This window comes from Conger conger, chromosome 4 (assembly GCF_963514075.1).
Source record: "Conger conger chromosome 4, fConCon1.1, whole genome shotgun sequence".
Lineage (NCBI taxonomy): Eukaryota > Metazoa > Chordata > Actinopteri > Anguilliformes > Congridae > Conger > Conger conger.
This window is the reverse complement of record NC_083763.1, coordinates 39,524,623-39,546,471: the sequence shown is the minus strand read 5'-3', so window position 1 is coordinate 39,546,471 and position 21,849 is coordinate 39,524,623. Positions and strand designations below refer to the sequence as shown.

General features: G+C 41.1%; 1 pseudogene; it reads right to left on the bottom strand.

Annotated features, from left to right (window-relative positions):
• Window positions 1-21,849, bottom strand: part of LOC133126613 (tomoregulin-1-like) — a 79,372-nt pseudogene that overhangs the window by 48,614 nt on the left and 8,909 nt on the right.

Below are 21,849 nucleotides of genomic sequence, written 5' to 3'. Positions count from 1 at the left end.
GCACCATTGGAAAAAAAACATAATATATGAATATGATAACAATATATTAAACTATGCTCGTATCTGCCCGACTGACGCATTGTAAACGGCATCAGTGCAGCACAATTTGTCCGACTGTTCACCATATTATTTATGAGAATACATTTAATAACATGAAGTATTGTTTAACAATTCGTCTACATATTTGAGGGATTATTTTACAACATCTCCGTTTATATTTATAAATCATATTTTTTGGGCACTCCAGGGAGCATCAATCAAACAGCTGTTTGTTTATTCGTTGTGAGAGGCTTTTATCCATTTTTGCTAATTAACTCTTCGTATATGATACGTGAGAGGTAATATTTCATTACATTACATGACATTACATTACACTGCATGGCATTTAGCAGAAGCTCTTATCCAGAGCGACGTACAACAAAGTGCAAATTAAACACAAGAACAAGTGCAAAGAGGACCTGAGAGGACAGTATAGTTCCGAGTCCTAGTGTAAACATGCAGAAAATCAGAACCCTTTAAGAGTACAATCAACAATCAACAAATCGATTTATTTTACACAGTGGTATCTGTTGTGTATCATTTTCGACTTCTCTCGTCGCCAAATGTTGTGTTGCACTTAGGAAGGGAGAGAACCCGTATAGCGAGATTCAACAATACAACACTTTAATAAGTATAACAGGGACGAAGCACGTCCTTACAGCAGCCATACCCAGCCACAACTCCCGGCAAATCTTTATACCTTTTTACATCCTGTTTCACTTCCCGTTTTCCTGGTCTTACGTCACAAGCATTAAAGGCACAGTTTCTCATTTCTCCAGTTAATGTGCGTACGCATGGGTCAGAGTTTCCGTGGAGGACCGCACATTTTCCGGTCAAGTTCGTTTTTTATAAATGCCAAAGTTTGCTTACAAAGTGGCGTACGCATTCTTTTGTGCCTACGCAACGTTTATAAATGAGGCTCCTGTTCAACTTCTTTGTTTACTGAGACCATGTCAAAACTATCTTCCAATAAACTTAATCATTTTCGATCTAACTGTGGTCCTGGTCTTTATAGTGTTGTTTCAAATCGAGGATGTGGTTTTGGTAAGATGCATCATCACACTGATCCTCCAAATCTGACAGCGTAAGGTGGATATCAGCTTTGTCGATATCCAGAAAATAATTCTTGATATGTTGCAACTGCTCACTCGCATCTAAGGCACCAGTGTGGTTGTGCTCTGCAATATCAATGAGACCTAGTCACACACTGCTCACAGTTCATGATGAAAAGTTTTCAGGAGAGCCATGTGTGTCTTTTGGGGGTTTTATCAGTTTAGGGAAGCAGCACAAAACAAAAACAACTACGTTGTAGCCTATCACACCAACCAATGAACAGAGGAATTTAGAACAATTGAAGAACAATTGGCTATAATTTTTCATTAAACAAGAGTATTTTATAACACTAAAAAAGTAGTATTATTTTATACTGCGACTAATCACAGAGACTGATAAAGTATGATATCCATCTTTAAAACCATATTGATGATGAACTTGTGAAAACACGCAAAGGTTTTGTTTGGGACTCCATCCATCATCTTAACCCGCTTATCCTGAACAGGGTCGCAGGGGGGCTGGAGCCTATCCCAGCATACAGTTGCAATGTTTGGGACTCCAAAATGTCAAATATATTTTACAAATGTATCAGCGCTTGGAGGACTAAGTAGTGCCAATATTTAACGTATTTTAACATGCATTGATTTGAATTTAGAAATTTAGGTGCACGGTAGATTAGATCTTCAGGAATGAGTTTCAGGTATTAACTCAATTTTGACTGGATAGTCATTCTTCGCCTCCCCTGTGAAATGGACAACGCATATCTGAAGCTCGTGCTGGGTCACACATGTGGGCAAGACAAAAAAACCTTTAAAGAAAATAACGTTGCATAGGAGCATAGGAGCTATTTTGGCATTGAACATGTAAACACTCCAAGGAGAGGGCGCGATGTTGAAAAACTTGTATTACAAAGTGAAACGTTTTGGATCTACACTACTAATAGTTGCCTTCTGGTCTTAATATTTATTGGGATATAAAATGTTTTTGATAAAGAATGACCAACTTCTTGGGTTTATTGCTGCATTCCTAATATATCTATATCTCAAGCTCAGATATATTATTTGGCCTCCTTGCATGTATGGCATGATTTGAGATCTCTCCACAGATTTTCTATAATATGCAAGTCTGGGGACTGTGGTGGCCATTTCAAAACCTTTATCCATCTTACCTGGAGGAACTTCATGGTTGATTTTGTGGTATGCTTTGGATCATTGTCTTGCAGGAATACCCAACCCTGACCTTTGAATATTAGCCTCTAGAATTGATATTTGGTGGAATCCATTCTTCCTTCCTTCTTGATATTTGGTGGAATCCATTCTTCCTTCCTTTTTTCCTGTGCCCCCCCGCTGCCACACAACTCCAAAGGATAATGGATCTACCTCCATGCTTCTCAACAAAGGCTTCACCCTTTTTTCTCCAAACATGCCTTCTTTGGTGGTGGCCAAAAAGTTAAATATTGGTTTTGTCAGCAAATTGTTCCAAAAGGCTTCAGGCTTCTCAATGTTTTCTTTTGTATACTTCTTTCTGCCAACTCTGCCATGTAAGTCCTTGTTGTTTAAAGTACATTGTATTGTGGGCCTGTGAACAGCTAGACCTGCGTTTACTACTCTTTTTTGCAACCCTTTGTAGTGATGTGTGGGTTCTTCTGAGAATTTCTCACCATGTCTCAGGCTATTCCTTCTGAAATCTTTTGTAGACTTCTGGAGTCTACAAAAATAGCGTGCAAAGCTAAAAATAAATCAACATAAATCACTAAGTTCTCTATTTTGTGTGTCAATATAAGCACATTGTGCAGCATTTTAGCATCAGTATAGCCTGAGCTATGATAAGGACTGTTACGCTCTGAACATACTGTAGTATCAGGGATCATCTGAATCTAACAAGAGGCTTTGAGGTCAGTGTGAAAGAACATTTAAAAGACTTATAAATGCCGTGAAAGAGAAGACCTAGTGCTGCGGGAGAAGACTCACCACCAATCTTCGTAATCCTCATCACATTCGGCTCCATACTTGCAGGTTGAACACTTGGGGAACTTATTGGTGGTGTCTGTGCCAGATCCATCATACTCTATGAAACAGTAATATAAAAAGGCAGTTGTCACATTATTATATACATATATGCACTACCGGGCATGACTCCTTTTGCCTCCAGAACAGCAAGAATTTTTCACAGAATGGATTCAACAAGCCCATGCTAACTCGATTCTCTAAAAATAAAAATATCTCTACTTTCCTCTCATCTCAAAGGTCTACTGGATTGAGAACTGGGGACAGTGCAGACCGCCATTAGATTAAACTGAAGTCACTTATGTTCTTGGAACCAGATTGAGATGCTGCATGCTTGTGACATGGTGCATTATCCTGCTTGAAGTATCCACACCCCCTCTTCGTACTTGCACTTCCCCATCATGATTGCTGTCTGTTCTGGCTCCCCAGTGGAGGAAGCAGCACAGACTCTGACCACCTTTAGGGGCAGACTGGAGACTCACCACTTCAGGATGTACCTCTCTCCACTCCTCCCTATCTCTCTGTAATTTCTAGTTAAACATCTATGTAAGTCACTTGTAGTTATCACACTTAAGTATAGTTGTTTTACTATTGCTAGCATCATACTATTGCTCTCTCAACATGTTAAACTGCAGTTGTAGCAGGTGTGGAAATGAGGGGGGCTACAATTATGAGTTGGTCAAGCAGTGGAGATGCAGTTCCACTCAGCCGCTTTGCACAGAGGAAAGCATTGAGGAATCTTTGCTCGTTTCATTATTAAACTGAAGCTAAGAGCAAAAACATTAATATTTAAATGACAAAAGAACGATTAGAAAAATTAGTGCGGGACCAATTAAGAAACTGAAAACCACTTCCATGCGGAATGGGATTTTTTTTTTTTTCCCACCATGTCCTATTATTCGTTTGCCTGATCTGCCAAACTAGTATTGCTATTCCGAAGAAAGGAAACGTGGAGAGACTCTTTCAAAGCTTTCATAAGAACTATGACAGTGACTTCCCTGCCAAAAGCAAGTTGAGAAAGACAAAGGCAAGGGAACTGAAATTGCAGTGAAACGGACAGCAGTCACTTTTCACAAAGAATCATTCCGGGTGAGTCATACCATCATTAAACGATCTTTTCGTAGCTACTAACAAAATCTACACCTGCTGCTGACCACGCGTAGTGCTTGTGTAAATTCAAGAATGCACATAAATAATGCTTGTCACTATTGGAAATTTACGTTTTTATTCATATTGCGCTCTGTTATGTAAACAATACGCAGATGCCTTTGAAACACATGATATGAACATGACAATTAAAAATATAATACATTTAGTTAAATTAGTTGGCAATTAGCAGGTTTAAGATCCAGATTAGGTTCATGATTGTGAATTATCTATGAAAATCAACTCAATAGATTACACATTCTTTGTGATGCATTTGCTTACATAAACCGGAAAAACTTTCATTCCGTTAATGTGCAACTGATCTGTGAGGCACACGCTGCTACTCAGGCCGTTGTGGAGCGCACAAACGGGGTCTTGAAGGCAAGATGGATCTGCCTGGACAATAAAGGTGGTACCCTTCTTTATGCACCCGTGAAGGTGTGCAAAATAATATTAGCCTGCTGTGTCCTGCACAATGTGGCCATTAAACAGGGCCTTCCCCTGCCTAAAGTCCCCAATGCAGAGGAACGACTGCCTCCAGAACCAGCTCTTGGGCCTCGAAATGCGGCTGCTATACAGACACGCCAGCGACTTGTAGAGCAATTTTAAGGTAAGTGTTGCTAAGACTGAATAAGCTGTGCACATTTTAGGCCGACAAGCTTTGCAAAAAGTTAGTTTCATTTGTATTTTGTTTTATATTTATATACAACATCCTGTTTCAGTAGGCTACCTCAGTTCATTTTCAGGTCATGCTCTTTAAAATGTATACAAATAGGCTATATTTAATTATCAGAGTAAAAGAGAGTAGCTTGATTATCTTGTAGTAAATAAGTGTTTTCCCAGGATAAACACAGACATCACACAATACTGACAACATAACACTTTATTGTTGAGGACGCAAAAGTGCCTTGCAGATTTCCTTCAAGCTGGTGTTAATTTCTTGGAGGGACGTGTTGATTTGGTTGACTGCTGTAAGTAGACTTTCTTGATTCCTCAGGACCTCATCCGTAAGGACAGCCGGATCACCTCTTCGGCCTCGGTACCTGGGTGCAGCAGGAGCAGCAGCGGTGGCAGCAGGTGGTGGAGCCACATCATGGGAGGAGCACTCGCCAGCTAGAAATATGACACGTTTGTTTTTTTTTCGTTTTATGTGTGGCTCTTTTTTCATTTGAAAGAAACATTAAATAAATCTTATTTGAAAAATGTTTAATTTACGTTGGCTGCAGACTGACTTATTTTTACTTTACATTACGTGGCATTTAGCAGACGCTCTTATCCAGAGCGACGTACAACAAAGTGCAAATCAAACACAAGAAAACGTGCAAAAGTGGACCTGAGAGGACAGTACAGTTCCGAGTCCTAGTGTAAACATACAGAAATTCAGAACCCTTGAAGAGTTGTTTAGAGCTGTACAGTATAAAACAGAGCTTTAGGCTATTAAGACGATGCATACAAAACTGCAGTGGGCTATACGCTATCCATATCCTTTCTTGAAATGAATGTTAAATAGCTCTACATTCCGACACTGATATCCATTACGCACCATATCGCACAATATAACATTACTGGTTTCCCGTTTCCACTTCATTCAATCCGAAGAGAAACCCCCTCAAATGTTCTGTTTGTTTGGTGGGACTGTACGACCTAGGTTAAACTACACTAAGCTATCAGTGATGGTTTTCAGAATGTATTATGATACAACAATTATCACCTTACCATCTGGGTTTGATGTCGTCTCCAGTGGAGGCATGTCGGTGTCTCCGTCAGGTATAATTCCTAACAGAGAGGTCTCCCCAATAATGCCAGCGATGCGCTCGTCAGCAGGTGATATTTGTGCCTGTGAGCCTCCTCCTCCTGTGGCTGATGCATGTTTTTTTTGCGCGCTTATGCGTTTCTTTGCCTCCAGTTTCATGTCAAACCATTTACGTTTAACCTCGGATATGGTTCTATTGTCTACAGAGGCAACATTAACAGCATCTGTCACCTCCTTCCAGGCCTTCGCTTTGCCTGTCCCTGTCACAACACCACTACTGATAGAAGAAAATGAAATATTTTTTACCCAATAAAATATATTTCACCCAAGATGATTTCGATCTCCGCTTCGGAAAAGGATTTTTATATATATATTTTTTTTTCTCTCTTTCCTTGTTTGCACCATGATGACTGACAGGTCGACTGGATGCGTCTACACCTCCTTATATGGCAATCATTGTCTATTCATGGGCGGGGATTTATGCTAATTGCTGATTACCGGGAGCGCGCTTTCACTTTACGATGGATTGGCATTCATGATCATACACATGTGTTTACGATCAGATCTGGGTATCCCGCGGCGTCCATGAATCCGGAGTAGGTTTTTAGTAGCGTGGACGTTTATGTGCAAATCTGCACATAGACTTACTAACGTTTCATGAATGAGACCCAAGAAGTCCTTCCAAGATGGGTAAATGGCAAAAGATGCCTTCGTTGAGGCAGCAGACTTCTTTCGGGATTTTAAAAACAACCCTGCCATCAAAGCCGTTCAGTTATCCAGAAGCACCATTACATGCTGCTGTGAAGTATAAGTGACAATATGTATATATTTTTGTATATGTATATTTTTGTCAAAATAAAATCAATCAATCAATCAATCAAGGTCCAAGCAGTAATGCAAGGTACATTTTTATATATTCAGTTCGCCATTAGTTTGTAAATAATGTGCATGTCAACAACTACACCCTGTTGTGCTGGCCATTGGAAAAGTAGATTGCAGGCCAAAAAAGTGTGGGCACCGCTGATCTAGTAAATAATAAAGTTCAATACACCTGTTACAGCAGGCTAATGCTGAATTTTGCTCTTTTCAAAACAGTCATAAGCTAACGAAACAGGATAATGCACAGTCAATATCCAATCCAGTATCCAGGAGGTGCCAACATGTCGACAAACGCATAGCAAGCTGGCTCAGCGGCCAATGATTAGAGACCTCACCCAAATCCCCTTGAAAAACGCATTGTCTACTCACTCATTTGAAGGCATTAGTTCTAAAAAGGGTCTGCAGCTGAGCAGGGTAATGTATCCGACTTTGAAAACTTGGCTTAGCTACAATTTCTGCTTGGAGACCTTCCGCCATTGCAGAATTCCAATAAATAGAAATAGTGGCCTCTCTGAACACCCCTAATACCTACTGTCAAATACAATAACCAGACAGAGGAAGGGTAATATACACTGCTCAAAACATTAAGGGAACACTTAAGGACACATCAGATCTTGATGAACGATTTATTAAAGTTGAAAATCTTTACTGATGTACATGGTATAATTTGTTGAGAACAAAATGACGTAACAAAGGTCAAAGGAAACCAAAATCATCAATCCAAACAGCAGTCAGGGTACCGTTGGCTATGACGTGGAGGTCTGTGCGAGCCTCCAAGGATACGCCTCCCCGACCATCACTGACCCACCGCCAAACCGGTCATGCTGGATGATGTTACAGGCAGAATAACATTTTACCACGGCATCTCCAGACTCTTTCACACTTGCCACATGCGCTCAGTGTGAACCTGCTCTCATCTGAGAAGACAACAGGGTGCCAATGGCAAACCTGCCAATTCTGGTGGTCTCTCGCGAATGTCAATTCAGCTGCACAGTGCTGGGCTGTGAGCACAGGTCCCACTAAAGGACGTTGGGCCCTCATGCCACCCACATGCACACCAGTAGCCTGCTGGAGGTCATTTTGTAGGGCGCTGGAAGTGCTCCTCCTGTTCCTTCTCGCACAGAGGAGCAGATACAGGTCCTGCTGCTGGGTTGATGCCCGTCTACGGCCCTGTCCAGCTCTCCATGTGTAACGGCCGGTCTCCTCGTATCTCATCCATGCTCTTGAGACTGTGCTGGGAGACACAGCAAACCTTCTTGTGACCGCACGTATGGATGTGCCATCCTGGAGGAGCTGGACTACCTGTGCAACCTGATTGGGCTGCAGGTACTGCCTCATGCTACCAGTAGTGACAAGGACACTAGCAGAACACAAAACTAGAGAAGAATCAGTCAAGAAAGGTAAGGAGAGAGCAATTGTCTGTAGCCACCACATGCAAAACCATTACCTTTTTGGAGGTTGTCTTGCTTTTGCATCTCCATTGCATCTGTTCTGACTTTCATTTGCACCAAAGCAGGTGAAATTGATTCACAATCAATTGTGCTTCCTAAATGGACAGATTGATATTCCTGAAGTTGAACTAACTTGGTGTTACACTGTGATTAAGTGTTCCCTTAATTTTTTGAGCTGTGTAAGAGGATACTATCCTGAGGAGAATGTGAACCTGAACTGGAAATCAGTCAAATTTCGGTATGGGAATAGCATAAAAAGTTAAACATAAAATTGAACACACCTCCATCTGCTGATCCAGAGCCATTATCTATAAAGGAAGAGAAAAGAGTAGTTATCTCTGCTCTTTTACCTCAATAATAAAGACATACTGCTAGAATCTTCTACGTGCCTGAGGTAAGTTAGCCTTCATGTTAATGGTGACTAGGGGTCGACCGATATGCATTTTTCAGGGCCGATGCCGATACCGATATCTGATAGCCTGGAGTGGCTGATACCGATATTTGGCCGATATTCTAGGCCGATATTAATTTATCATATTTGACTTTTTCAATAACAAAAAATGATTAAGGATATTTAATTTCTATTCTAAATACCGTCTATAAGGAATAAGAAACAATATAAAGAGTTGAGAAAAGGATGCTTTTCATGAGAAAATGAGAAAACAGTTTATTAAGAAATAGTAGAAAAATTGAACAATAGAACAAAAGTGAAAATGTAGATTAATCCCAATTCAGGAGAACAGCAAAATCAGTCCAGGAAGCAGAGGGTCTCTACTGTTTCTTCTGACAGCTGGCTCTATTTTTAGAGTTAATAGTGCTATTTCTTGTGAAAATTTAAAAGAAAAAAAATCTCAGTGCTTTTGATAATGTGCAGCACAAAAGTCAAAAGGTAACTTGATCCCATTTCAGGAGAACAGAAAAATCAGCCCAGGAAGCAGAGGGTCTCTGCTGTTTCTTCTGACAGCTGGCTCTATTTTTAGAGTTAAGAGTGCTATTTATTTTGAAATTGTAAAAGAAAATCTCTGTACTTCTGAGGGTCTAAAGTAACAAAAAGATTGTCTTAAGTCCATAAACTTCAATGTTGTAAAAGGAACAAAAGTAAATACATTCAATAATCCAAAATCAGGAGAACAACACACAAAAATCAGAGAAGCAGAGGGTCATTGCTATGTCTTCTGACAGCTGGCTCCATTTTAGAGTGCTATTTCTATGTTAAAAAAAAAAGTAGCAAAAGAACTGTTGAAAATGTAAAGTAACAACATAAATGCTATCTTTAGTCTGCAGAGTTTAAATGTTCACAGAACAAAAGTCAATTCAATGATCCCAATTCAGGAGAACTAATTTGTAGTGCAGGTAGCAGAGGGTCTCTGCAGTTTCTCCTGAAAGCTGGCTCCTTTTTTTTCTCATATATTGCTCCTACCTCACTAAACACTTGTTCCCTGGGAACAGATGAAGGAGGGGGACCGATGTATTTCCTGGCCTTATCTGCGAGATTTGGAAATCTATTCTGATTTTCCTTCCACCAATCAAGGGGGTTGCCATTTCGGTGGTCTAGTGTTGGCTCTCTTAAATATTGATGAAGTTCATTGCATTTGATGTTCTTTGTGTGTGTTTTCTCAGTAAAGTGTCATAGATCTGATCAACAAGTCTTCCTTTTACATTATTACATTACGTGGCATTTAGCAGACGCTCTTATCCAGAGCGACGTACAACAAAGTGCAAATCAATCACAAGAACAAGTGCAAAAGTAGACCTGAGAGGACAGTACAGTTCCGAGTCCTAGTGTAAACATACAGAAATTCAGAACCCTTGAAGAGTACAATCAACATTCAAACTAGCATACCACTGTTGGCAGCTAGAATACAACAACAGCCAATAAAAACAACAATACCTATACAAGTAACGATATCTATACATAAGTGCCATTACGGTCTAAGGCTAATCACAGTGATTGTGAGTTGGGGAGGGAAAGGTGTAGCCTGAAGAGATGGGTCTTCAGTCTGCGCTTGAAGGAGGTCAGAGACTCTGCCGTTCTGACATCCACCGGGAGGTCATTCCACCACCGTGGGACCAGGGCAGATAGCAGTCGTGAGCGTGAAGTGCAGGTGTGGCGAGGGGGAGGTGCCAGGCGGCACGAAGTGGCAGAACGGAGGGGTCTTGTTGGTGTATAGGTCTTGATAAGGGATTGAATATACACAGGGGCTGATCCTTTAACTGCCTGGTATGCGAGCACCAAAGTTTTAAATTTGATGCGAGCCATAACAGGCAGCCAGTGGAGGTTGCTGAGCAAGGGGGTGACATGTGAATGTCTGGGAACATTGAATACCAGACGGGCTGCAGCATTCTGGATGAGTTGTAGGGGTCTGATGGCAGATGCTGGAAGGCCAGCCAGCAGAGAATTGCAATAGTCCAGGCGGGACAGGACCATTGCTTGAACAAGGAGCTGAGTGGAGTAGGTGGTGAGAAAGGGTCGGATTCTCCGGATGTTGTACAGGAAGAACCTGCACGCCCGGGTCACCGTAGCGATGTTCTTGGAGAAGGATAGCCTGTTGTCCATCACCACTCCAAGGTTTCTTGCACTAGGGGATGAGGTCACTGTGGTATCCCCTAGTGAGATGGAGAAATCAGAGAAGGGAGAGGTTAAAGCAGGGATGAAGATCACCTCCGTCTTATCTGGGTTGAGCTTTAGATGGTGGTTGCCCATCCAGATCTGGATGTCTCTCAGGCAGGTGGAGATACGGGTAGAGACCTGTGTGTCTGATGGGGGGAAGGAGAGAAAGAGTTGGGTGTCATCGGCATAACAATGATAGGAGATGCCATGAGCAGAGATAACGGGGCCAAGGGATCTCGTGTAGATGGAGAAGAGGAGGGGTCCGAGGACTGAGCCCTGGGGGACTCCTGTAACAAGGGGGCGAGGGGTTGACACTCCTCCAGCCCAGGACACCTGGGAGGACCGGCCAGAGAGATAAGATTGGATCCACTCTAAGGCTGTGCCACAGATCCCTGTAGATGCCAGGGAGGCTAAGAGGATGGAGTGGTTGACCGTGTCAAACGCCGCAGAGAGGTCAAGAAGGATCAGGACAGAGGAGAGAGAGGTTGCTCGTGCAGCCTGAAGGGACTCGTTGACAGAGGAGTGCAGTCTCTGTCGAGTGGCCAGGTCTGAAGCCGGACTGGTGGGGGTCCAGCAGGTTATTCTGAGAGAGAGGAAGGAAGAGAGTTGGTTGGAGGTGGCTCGTTCAATGGATTTGGATAGAAAAGGAAGGAGAGATACCGGACGGTAGTTTTGAATGCAGGAGGGGTCAAGAGTGGGTTTCTTTAGGAGCGGGGTGATGTAGGCCCTCTTGAATGATGAGGGAAAGCAGCCGGAGGACAGAGAGGAGTTAACAAGGGAGGTGACAAACGGGAGGATGTCAGGCGTGATTGCCTGAAAGAGGTTTGAGGGGATGGGGTCCAGGGCACAAGTAGTAGGGCGGTGGGAGAGCAGGAGGTGAGACACATCAGCATCTGTAAGGGGACAGAAAGAGAAGAAACAGGGGGCAGACACAGAAATGGAGGCAGGTATAGAAGTGGTGGTGGTCGCGAAGGTGCTGCGGATATCAGCAACCTTCTCGTCAAAAAATACCGCAAAGTCATCAGCAGTGAGCGAGGACTGAGATGGTGGGGGAGGTGTGCTGAGGAAAGAGGAGAAAATGGAGAACAGTTGACGAGGGTTAGAAGTGGAGTTCTGGATTTTTGTTTGGTAGTAATTTCTTTTGGCAGTGGTGATAGCGGAGAATTCCGCCAGGAGAGACTGGTAGGAAGACAGGTCCGACGGGTTCCTTGTCGTGGCTGATCCAACCATGGTCTTTTAGCAGTTGGTTCTGTTTTGTTCTGCATATTCTTCTGTCTCCTGTGCCTCTGCCTACCCACTCATTTGCACCTCTGTTTCAGAAGGCTCCCCTATATCCTGCATCTCTTCAATCAGCCATTTCTTGGCCTTTGTCAGTGTGTGATCAGAGGTGAAAGCATGATGCTTATACCGAGGGTCCAGTAAACAAGCAAGAACCACACATGGAACATCCTCCACTTTGGCAAAGCAACGATTTAGGCTCTCTAACATTTCCTGCTGCATTGTTTGTATTCCTTTGGTGGAGGGGCCCTGATCTTTTAGGAGCATCCTCAGGACCTGGATACTCGGTATAACGCATGACACGGAGCTTTCGTAATGGCTCATTTGAAGAGTTACCTCTTCAATAGGTGTCAGCGTCTCGAGTAAGTAACTCTCCACTGTTCTGCACTGAGTGAGGTAAATCCTCCATATTCAGTCGCATAGATATTTAGCGCTCTCTTTTTCTCTGACATTCTAGCTAGCATGTGCAGTGTTGAATTCCAACGAGTAGAAGTGGCTTGTATTAATACATGTTCTGGAAGGTTGAGGTCTTTCTGAATTTCCTTCAGCCGACTTCTTGCTTGGGTGGAATGAAAAAAGTGGTTCCCACAGGTCTTCAGCATGGCAATGACATTCATGACTACCCTTTGACTGGCTATTCCATCGTTCACAACAAGTTGCAGTGTGTGGGCACAGCAACTCAAGCCTGTCATTTCAGCTACATGCATTCCTTTGATCATATTAGATCCACTATCTCGCAGAACAAGAGTCACACAATCCTTCTCCACACCCCATTCTTCCATCATGCCCAAGAACAGTTCACTTATGTACTCTCCTGTATGAGGGCCATCCATCAATTTGGTATTCAGGACAACTAGTTGTTGCTTCCAATCAGCACTGATGAAATGGCAAGTGAGGCTCATCAATGACGCTGTTGATCGCGATCATCTCCCCGATCAGTCTGTCAAGTTTCTTGGACTTCTTTTCGGTATCTTTCCATTTTATTTGATGGTCACTATAACTGTACAAGAGTGGGCTGAACGGCAGTTTTAGTGGCAGATGACCTCTTTTGTTTTTCCTGTGCTGCCTTGTAGAGATCAGCGTGATGAACTTTCAGATGAGACCACATGTTTGAGGTGTTTTTAGTTTTAGATGTTTCAGAGCCAAGTTTGACAGAGTTGTTGCATTCTTTGCAGAGTGCAGTTCCTGGTGGTTGTTCTGTAAAGTGCTCCCAAACAACACTCTTCGGTCCACTTTTTTGTCCAGTCTGTAATTAGAAAAGGAATAATAATGAATTAAATGCACAAAATTATTTTAATCACAAAGAGCGTGTGTGTGTGTGTGTGTTTGTGTAAGGCTAGTTGTATGAAATTAAAATAATGTTTTACTGACTTCATTGTAGCCTATGCCTAGCCTACTTTAAAACTCATTCACTCATTTATTCATTGTAAATAATTCTGCAGCTTATGACATCCATATGCAATGTAGGCAAAGTACAATTAAATTGACATGTTTATTAGCCTACCTACACTATGTTATAGTAACCTTTTCATTACCACAGACGCACATAGCCAGGACATAGATAATAGGCTACTGTTTATTTGGCTAGGCACAATAAATAGGCAACACTACATTCTCTCCAATGATAAGCTCCACCTCAGGCACAGAGAGGCAGGCACAGAAAAATACGCACGCACTTCAGAGCAGTCAGTGAGTCGTGTCGACTGTAACCAGAGAATGGGCTAGAGAGACGGGACGGGACGTAGATGGGCTCTGCTGTAACGCAAAAAAGCTTGAGCAACAAAATTGGGGAATGCTGGCAGGACTATTGCAATGCAACAATAAGGGAATTTGCTGCCATTCAGTGGGAGCATTAATTATTTGATCCCTTGCTGATTTTGTAGGTTTGCCCACTTACAAAGAATGGAACTGTGTAGAATTTTAATCATAGGTACATTTTAACATTGAGAGACAGAATATCACAAAATAATCCACAATAACCACATCATATACATTTTTTAAATTTAATATCATATTTTCACATGAAATAAGTATTTGATCCATAGAACAATAGGACTTCATACTTGGTGGAGAAACCTTTGTTGGCAAGCACAGAGGTCAGACGTTTGTTGTAGTTTTTCACCAGGTTTGCACAGATCTTGGGAGGGATTTTGGTCCACTCCTCTTTGCAGATACTCTCCAAATCCTTAAGGTTCTGAGGCTGTCGCTTGGCAACTCGAAGCTTCAGCTCCCTCCACAGATTTTCGATGGGATTTAGGTCTGGAGACTGGCTAGACCACTCCAGGACCTTAATATGCTTCTTCCTGAGCCACTCCTTTGTTGCCTTTGCCTTATGTTTTGGGTCATTGTCATGTTGGAAGACCCATCCACAACCCATTTTCAGTGCTCTCACTGAGGGAAATTTCCTGGTACATGACCCCATTCATCCTCCCCTCGATACGGTGAAGTCGTCCTGTCCCCTTAGCTGAGAAACACCCCCAAAGCATAAGGTTTCCACCTCCATGCTTCACAGTGGGGATGGTATTCTTGGGGTTGTACTCAGCATTTCTCTTCCTCCAAACACGGCAAGTCGAGTTGATGCCAAATAGCTCTATTTTGGTCTCATCTGACCACCACCTTCTCCCAAGCCTCCTCTGGATCATCCAGGTGTTCTTTGGCAAACTTCAGACGGGCCTGTACATGTGCCTTCTTCAGCAGAGGAACCTTGCGCGCAGCAGGATTTTAATCCTTCACGGTGTAGTGTGTTACTGATGGTTCTCTTTGTGACTGTGGTCCCAACTGCCTTCAGATCATTAACAAGCTCATCCTGTGTAGTACTGGGCTGATCCCTGACCTTTCTCATGATCATTGATATCCCACGAGGCGAGATCTTGCGTGGAGCCCCAGACCAAGGGAGATTGGCGGTGACTTTGTGTTTCTTCCATTTTCTAATAATAATCTAATATCTAATAATAATTCTAATAATTGCTCCAACAGTTGTTAACTTCTCATCAAGCTGCTTGCTTATTTTCTTGTAACCCATCCCAGCCTTGTGCAGGTCTACAATTTTGTCCCTGATGTCCTTAGACAGCTCCTTTGTCATGGCCATGGTGGAAACGTTGGAATCTGATTGAGTGGACAGGTGTCTTTTATACAGCTACATAACGATGTAACGAGTTGACAAGTGTTTTTGGGTAATGAGTTGAGATTAGGAGTGCTTCTTAATGGAAAACTAACTGGTCTATGGGAGCCAGAATTATTGCTGCTTGGTAGGGGATCAAAGACTTATTTCATGCAAAAATACGATAATACATTTATAAAATTTATATGATGTTGTTATTGTGGATTATTCTGTGATATTCTGTCTCTCAATGTTAAAATGTACCTATGATTAAAATTCTACACAGTTCCATTCTTTGTAAGTGGGAAAACCTACAAAATCAGCAAGGGATCAAATAATTATTGCTCCCACTGTATATTTGATGTTCCTACTTCCTAAATTAGACTGAAAGTTATTTGTGTTTACCGTATGGAAGGGCAAAATGCGGAGTGCAGCAGGACTAAAATATCCACTCCGAGTAGACGTCTGGGGCAGTCTACTTCGGCAGTGGCTTCCTTCCGCGGTTGGAAGCTAGACCATTCTCTACTGGATTGTGCTTAATTGTACGAACAAAAGAAGTCTGCATTTCATTCATTTATTTATTTCTTGTTGGGGTTAAGAACGCCTGAAATTAATAGGTTGAGTGGCAATGATAACACATAGGGGCTGAATAGTTCAGTAGCCTATTAACTAACACCAAACGCATTACAAAGCTTTTAGAAAATGTAAGCGAGACTTAACTTACTACGTCAAACATCAACCATAAGCTCCACTCTAGAATCTTTGCATAAAATACTTCAAATGAAAATAGAAACTCTGACTAGCATGGCCACAGAGACCGTTAGCATCCACTCGTTATAGCTAACTTGGGGCCATAATTAAACTAACGCATTGCAGCGGTAAATGTACATCAGCTTCATGTTTAAATATGCATCTTACTTAAACATACCAATGTCAAGCACGTGTAAGTTTGTCTAAAGAGGTGTTAATACAAAGAACATACCTGCTCCAGTGTCCATTAATTAATTTCTTCCTTCGCCATCCCATGTTTCCAAGCGTCGTAGCTGGTTTTGTTTACCTTGCCAACAGACCCGTGGTAAGCCAGTGCTATCGTAGTTGTTGAGCAAACACTATTGAAATTAACTTTAGGACTAATATTTTCAGTCACAGTAAATTTGAAACTGCTGAATGTTGGAATCAACATGATGGCGCATTTTGGACAAATATCGGCAAAAGCCGATATGAGAATGGCCAATACCGATACGGTAAAAATGGGTAAAAAATGGCCGATATATCGGCACGACCGATAAATCGGCACGACCGATATATCGGTCGACCACTAATGGCGAATACAACATGAGGGAATGAGGGATGGAACCATTTAAAGAACCACATCCCTCCACTCAAATTGCTTCTCTTAACAGTTTGGTATATCAACTGATTGGAGGTTGTAGCTCTGTATAAAATGAGGGATCTTGTATTTGGCATACAGTAATTATACAAGTTATGCATATAATCTGTCTTGTGCTGTACTGTGATGTTCAACCCAGCATTGTGAGACTGTAACAAGAAATATTTATAAGCATTCAGAAGAAAACTCTAAAGTTCAAATAAATGTTTCATAGTACAGGGGGGCTTCAGTCAGAGATGGATAGAATGGAGTACAGCTTGGTATGGTTATAACAAATCATCCTACATACAGTGGCTTTGTGTTTCATTTGGCGATTGGCTTCTGTGGTAAGAAGTTTGCCGGCTGGAAAAAAATAATTGCAAGGTTCCAACAGTAGTTGCGTTGCATTTCGGCATGCCACAGGCAGAAAAGTCATTTGCAGAAAGATTGCCCATAATCCATAGTGGTTTAGGGTTTGCTTTTCACAGAACCACCACCAGGTGGCAAACGTGAGGGTATAGGGTATATCTAGCATCGCAGCACTTAACCTCATTAGCACAGGAATCTCAAATATATCATTTAAAGATTTAAATCGATCCTATAGTGGGACTTGCTGTTGGATGGATGGTGTGACAGACATTGTTGGTGCCGTAGACCTTAATCGAATGCTTTCCTTTTTTTTGTTCTCACCTTTGAGCAAGGCATCATTGATGGAGTCCTTTTGGGGGACTCTGGTTACCTTCTGAAACCATGGCTCTTTACTCCCTTCCTGAAGCCTAACACATGTGCACAGATGAACTACAATTCACACAGTTTGACTAGTAACAGCAGAGCAGAAAGGGCCTTTGGAATACTGAAGAGGCGTTTTCACTGTCTTCATGGAAAACTGTGGATGGCACATTGATAGAGTCTGCAACCACATCTGTACGACTTGCACTGCATAAATTGCCAAAGTATCTGACAAAAACAGGCTCATTTTTAATAGGCTATCATTACTACTTTGGCTATTTTAATATTTTAATACAAATATTAAATACCGGATCTCTGGCTTCCTGACCCAGAAGGAGAAGATATCAGATATGAATCTCGTAATGAAACTATGGAGGACATGGAAGATTCAGAGGAGCAGAATGGAACTGGTTGATATGTACAACAGATGTATGTTGACAGACTTTTTTCTCTGCCTGAAATCAAAACTAAAAATCTGTGAAACTGAGCCACTGTGTTGTCTGCCTCCACCGATCTATTTAGTTACATAAAGAAATTAAATAAGTAACAAACAATATAGCAAATAATATTGTCTCTGGTTATTTTTTGTAACTCAGATATTACAAAAACATTGAACTTTCTCACAAGACAATTAACATGTAATGTTCATTCAGTCTTCTGATGAATTAATAAATAATTACTCAATTAAAACCCCAATAACAATGAGAAGTAGAGCACTAGCAGATGCTGTCTCAGTCAATTAATGTAAAACTTTCTCAATTACAGAAACTTCATGGCATTAGTACACAACATAAGTACACAACATACAGTGCACCTCCAACTTCAATTTATCTTGCTGAAGCTTTAAGACTTGCCATATGAACACCTTACAACGTGGACCGAGTCCAAAGACATACAGGTTAGGGAGTACAGATGAAAATTAGTTCATTAGCTCACTCTGGTGCATTGACGTGGAAACTGAAAATGTTGATTAATGTGTACTGTCCCTGATAAAAAATACTAATAAAAAAGAAAAAATTATCAGAGACTGAGACAATAAAAGGCATATTCATATCATTTCTCTACATCATAAAATCATGACACTTTCTTTTATTCCACATCCTGCCAACATATCTCCGGTTTGGTAGTTTGTTTAGCAAATTATTTGATACAGACATATTAGGTTGAGTAATCCTTTTCAGAGACCTTTTTGAGCTTTATAAAAACATACTCTGATATATGTGAATAAAACACACATGATGGTTAATTTTCTTTACATTTTTAATTAAAACATTTGTTTTAATAGAGAAATAAGCTTTTCTGATCATTCATCTGTCCGGACAAAAAGATATTCAGATGTGTTTGGATAGATTTGGGGAGACTTGAGGACATCTGGGTGTAGTTTTGAGAATATTGTCATTATCTTTACTATATTTTGTACACAAGTTGACATGAAGTTTGTGCACAAATATAAGCACAAATTGAGATATTCATTGCTAAACCATGAAAAACAAAAGGCTTTTTTGTGATTTTCAGAGACTTTTGAACCATGAAAGTAGTGCTACAGGCTTCTCAGCCTTAGAAAAATTAATCTATGGGCTGTGGCAGTTCCTGACTCACTGGGGTAGCAGGGTCCCTCTGACACCACTGATATGTGTTTCTGTTGTTTGCAAGAAGATTGTCTCAAGTAACATTCATTCTGGTAGGTGTCTTCATTGGACCCACAGACTGGTATGTAATTATTGGGGCACTGAAATAAAGACAGAAAATCAGTGTATTACAGAGCTGCAGTTTAATGACCAAAATAAAATAAAAAAAATAAAAAAAACAACAACAACAGAGAAGTAAAATGTGTTTCTATCGTCACTAATTAATCAAATGGACCTCCAACTGGGCCAACGGTTCACCTTCCAGCATGACAATGACCCAAAGCATACAGCCAAGAAAACGCTGGGGGTGCTTCAGGACATGTCTCGGACGACCGTTTCTGAGAAAAAAAATGGCTTCCTCGCAAGGTGGTAGTTACGTGAGGCTGCGAGACCAAAGACACTACATTTGTAAACATTATATTCTTAATTCATCAATCAATTAAAGGTGGTTCAATATTTGAATTGAATTGTATAAAGTGTTTTATTCTTAGCTTTGTGCTAATTTTTTTAGTTGAAGGAAATAAGCATTGCAATAACTACAATGACCATAATCTACAGACAGACAAGGCCCACGCGCATATTTTTCATATGATCCTCAAGCTTTCGTGTTCCATAATGAATGAAGTCAAACATTTTTTATTTTGGTCGAAGTATATTTTAGTATCAAACTGCTATTTTTCCAAGTTGTTCCTTAGAACAATTTCACACGTGACATGGCATTTGTTTTTGCATAATTACTGATGACATTGCTAAATGTAATCACATCCATTTGTGTTCAGCAGCTTGTATAGCATGTACATGCAGACTTGGGACACTTTTTTTTTTTTTACTTCAGTCCATGTTCCCATTTTGGAAGGGTTTTACACGGTGAACTAATCCAGCTACCTCACTGTAATATAGCGTACCCCATATCGAGAGAACTGTCCCAGTATCTGCTGAACTCTAACATTTTTTGGCCCCTCAGGCCTTGTAATGAATCCACACAGGACAAGCAGTAACTTATAGCTAATGCCGCAGACTCCCAGCAAACCAGTTTTCGTATTTTTCACATTTAATTTCAAGTCATGAGTGTTACACAACCATGTTATTTATGTTACGTCAAATATTTACACGTTTCCAGGGCATCAGCTAAGAGTGAAGAGAAAATGTAAGATTTTCATGTTATCGGTGTCCGTCATAATACACATCATGTGCATGTTTTTTTTGTTTTTTTTTGCAAGTTTCTTTACAACAGGTAATCAGGTGAGGTGAGTTAATTAATCACTTAGAGCTGTTGATTACATAGTTAAGTGCAGACAAACAACAAAACCAGCAGACCCCATAGCTCTCCAGGACCAGGGTTGGAGACCACTGCTTTACAGGCTGTTATTGTAATTGAAGTGGCAGCAGGGCCTAAACCTGGCAACTGGCAAAGCTTCAGGCAGCCCTAAGCCAACAGAAGAGAAGACCGTAAGAAGACAGGAAAATATCTTATGTCTTAAAGTATCGGGTAACGCTCTCATATTGCTTTGCATGATACCTTTGTTTTAAAAGAAAGATAGACCTATATCATTGGTCATACCTAGGCCCAGACGGAATCCACGGCCGCAGAACTCCAACAAAAACTCCACGGAAATCCCACTGAATACCAATGTTGTGAAAAGTTGACTGCCTCGACCTCTTTCACACTTGTGTGCACTTCTGAAAGGATAGCAGCCAATTTTCCTGTGGTGAGTGAAAGACAAACTGAAAGAATTGCTTTGTAGTGACAGAAACCATGTCAAAGTTTACAACTGAGGAGCTAAGGAGCTGTCATTTGTCGACAAAGGTTACAGCCAGGGACAGGGAAAATGAATTTGCCAGTGATTTATAAGAGGATGGGGGGGGTAGTTCTGCAAACTTTGCCAGCAATCTGTGGTGACAGACGGTGCTGGAGCATCTGAAGTCCCTTTGCCATGAAAACAAAAAGGGGAGTCGTTCAGGTAAGCATCATGTTATGTGTTTTTTCAAGCCCACAAACAACGTTATGGTAAAAATACAGATTTATGTGACACAATGCGGCAAATGGTGTATCTTCGGCTAGATTTTTTTGTTCATTTTTTTCATTTGATTTAAAACTAGAAGATCAGAGTTACAAAATAACGTATGGATTTGCCAATTTATGGATTGGCCAATCCGTTTTGGAGATATGGCTTATTAAATATGTGTGTCTGACAGAAGTGGTTCTGTGAAATCGGCCTTCAAAGTTTTTTCTCACCTTGAGGTGACCTAGTGTCAACGAGCTGCATAATGTAGACATGAGCATTAGGTAGGAGGCATAAAACTCATATAGCACATTTCAGACATAAATTATAGCTCAAAGTGCTTTAAATTCAGCACTAAGATCCCAGCTTCTGGTTTCTGCACCCATAACAATATATGGATCATTCTTAATCATGGGACAATTTCCCTGACAATGAAGTGTTAGAGGAAAAGCCTCTATAGCCCACAGCAAACCATTCAACCCAACAGAAGAAAAACTAAGATCTAAAGGGAGGAAATTTCACTACTGCTGCAACCCTCTGCATGCCCCATGTAGGACTGGGTTGCACCAGCTACACTTCAGTTCAAATATAGCCTAGTTAGCTATAACTTTAAATCCTACTAATACTCTTGATTTATGCATTGCTAACATAAAAGTGATGACACAACCAAAATAAGCTAACAACACAACATTTATCAGCTGATTTTGTTGTAAAGTACCTCGTAGCTCGCTAGTTTGGACTTTACACATGGTCCTTGGGATTTTTCAGCTCACTGGTTAGTTAATGTTATATCGCTGAGTTATA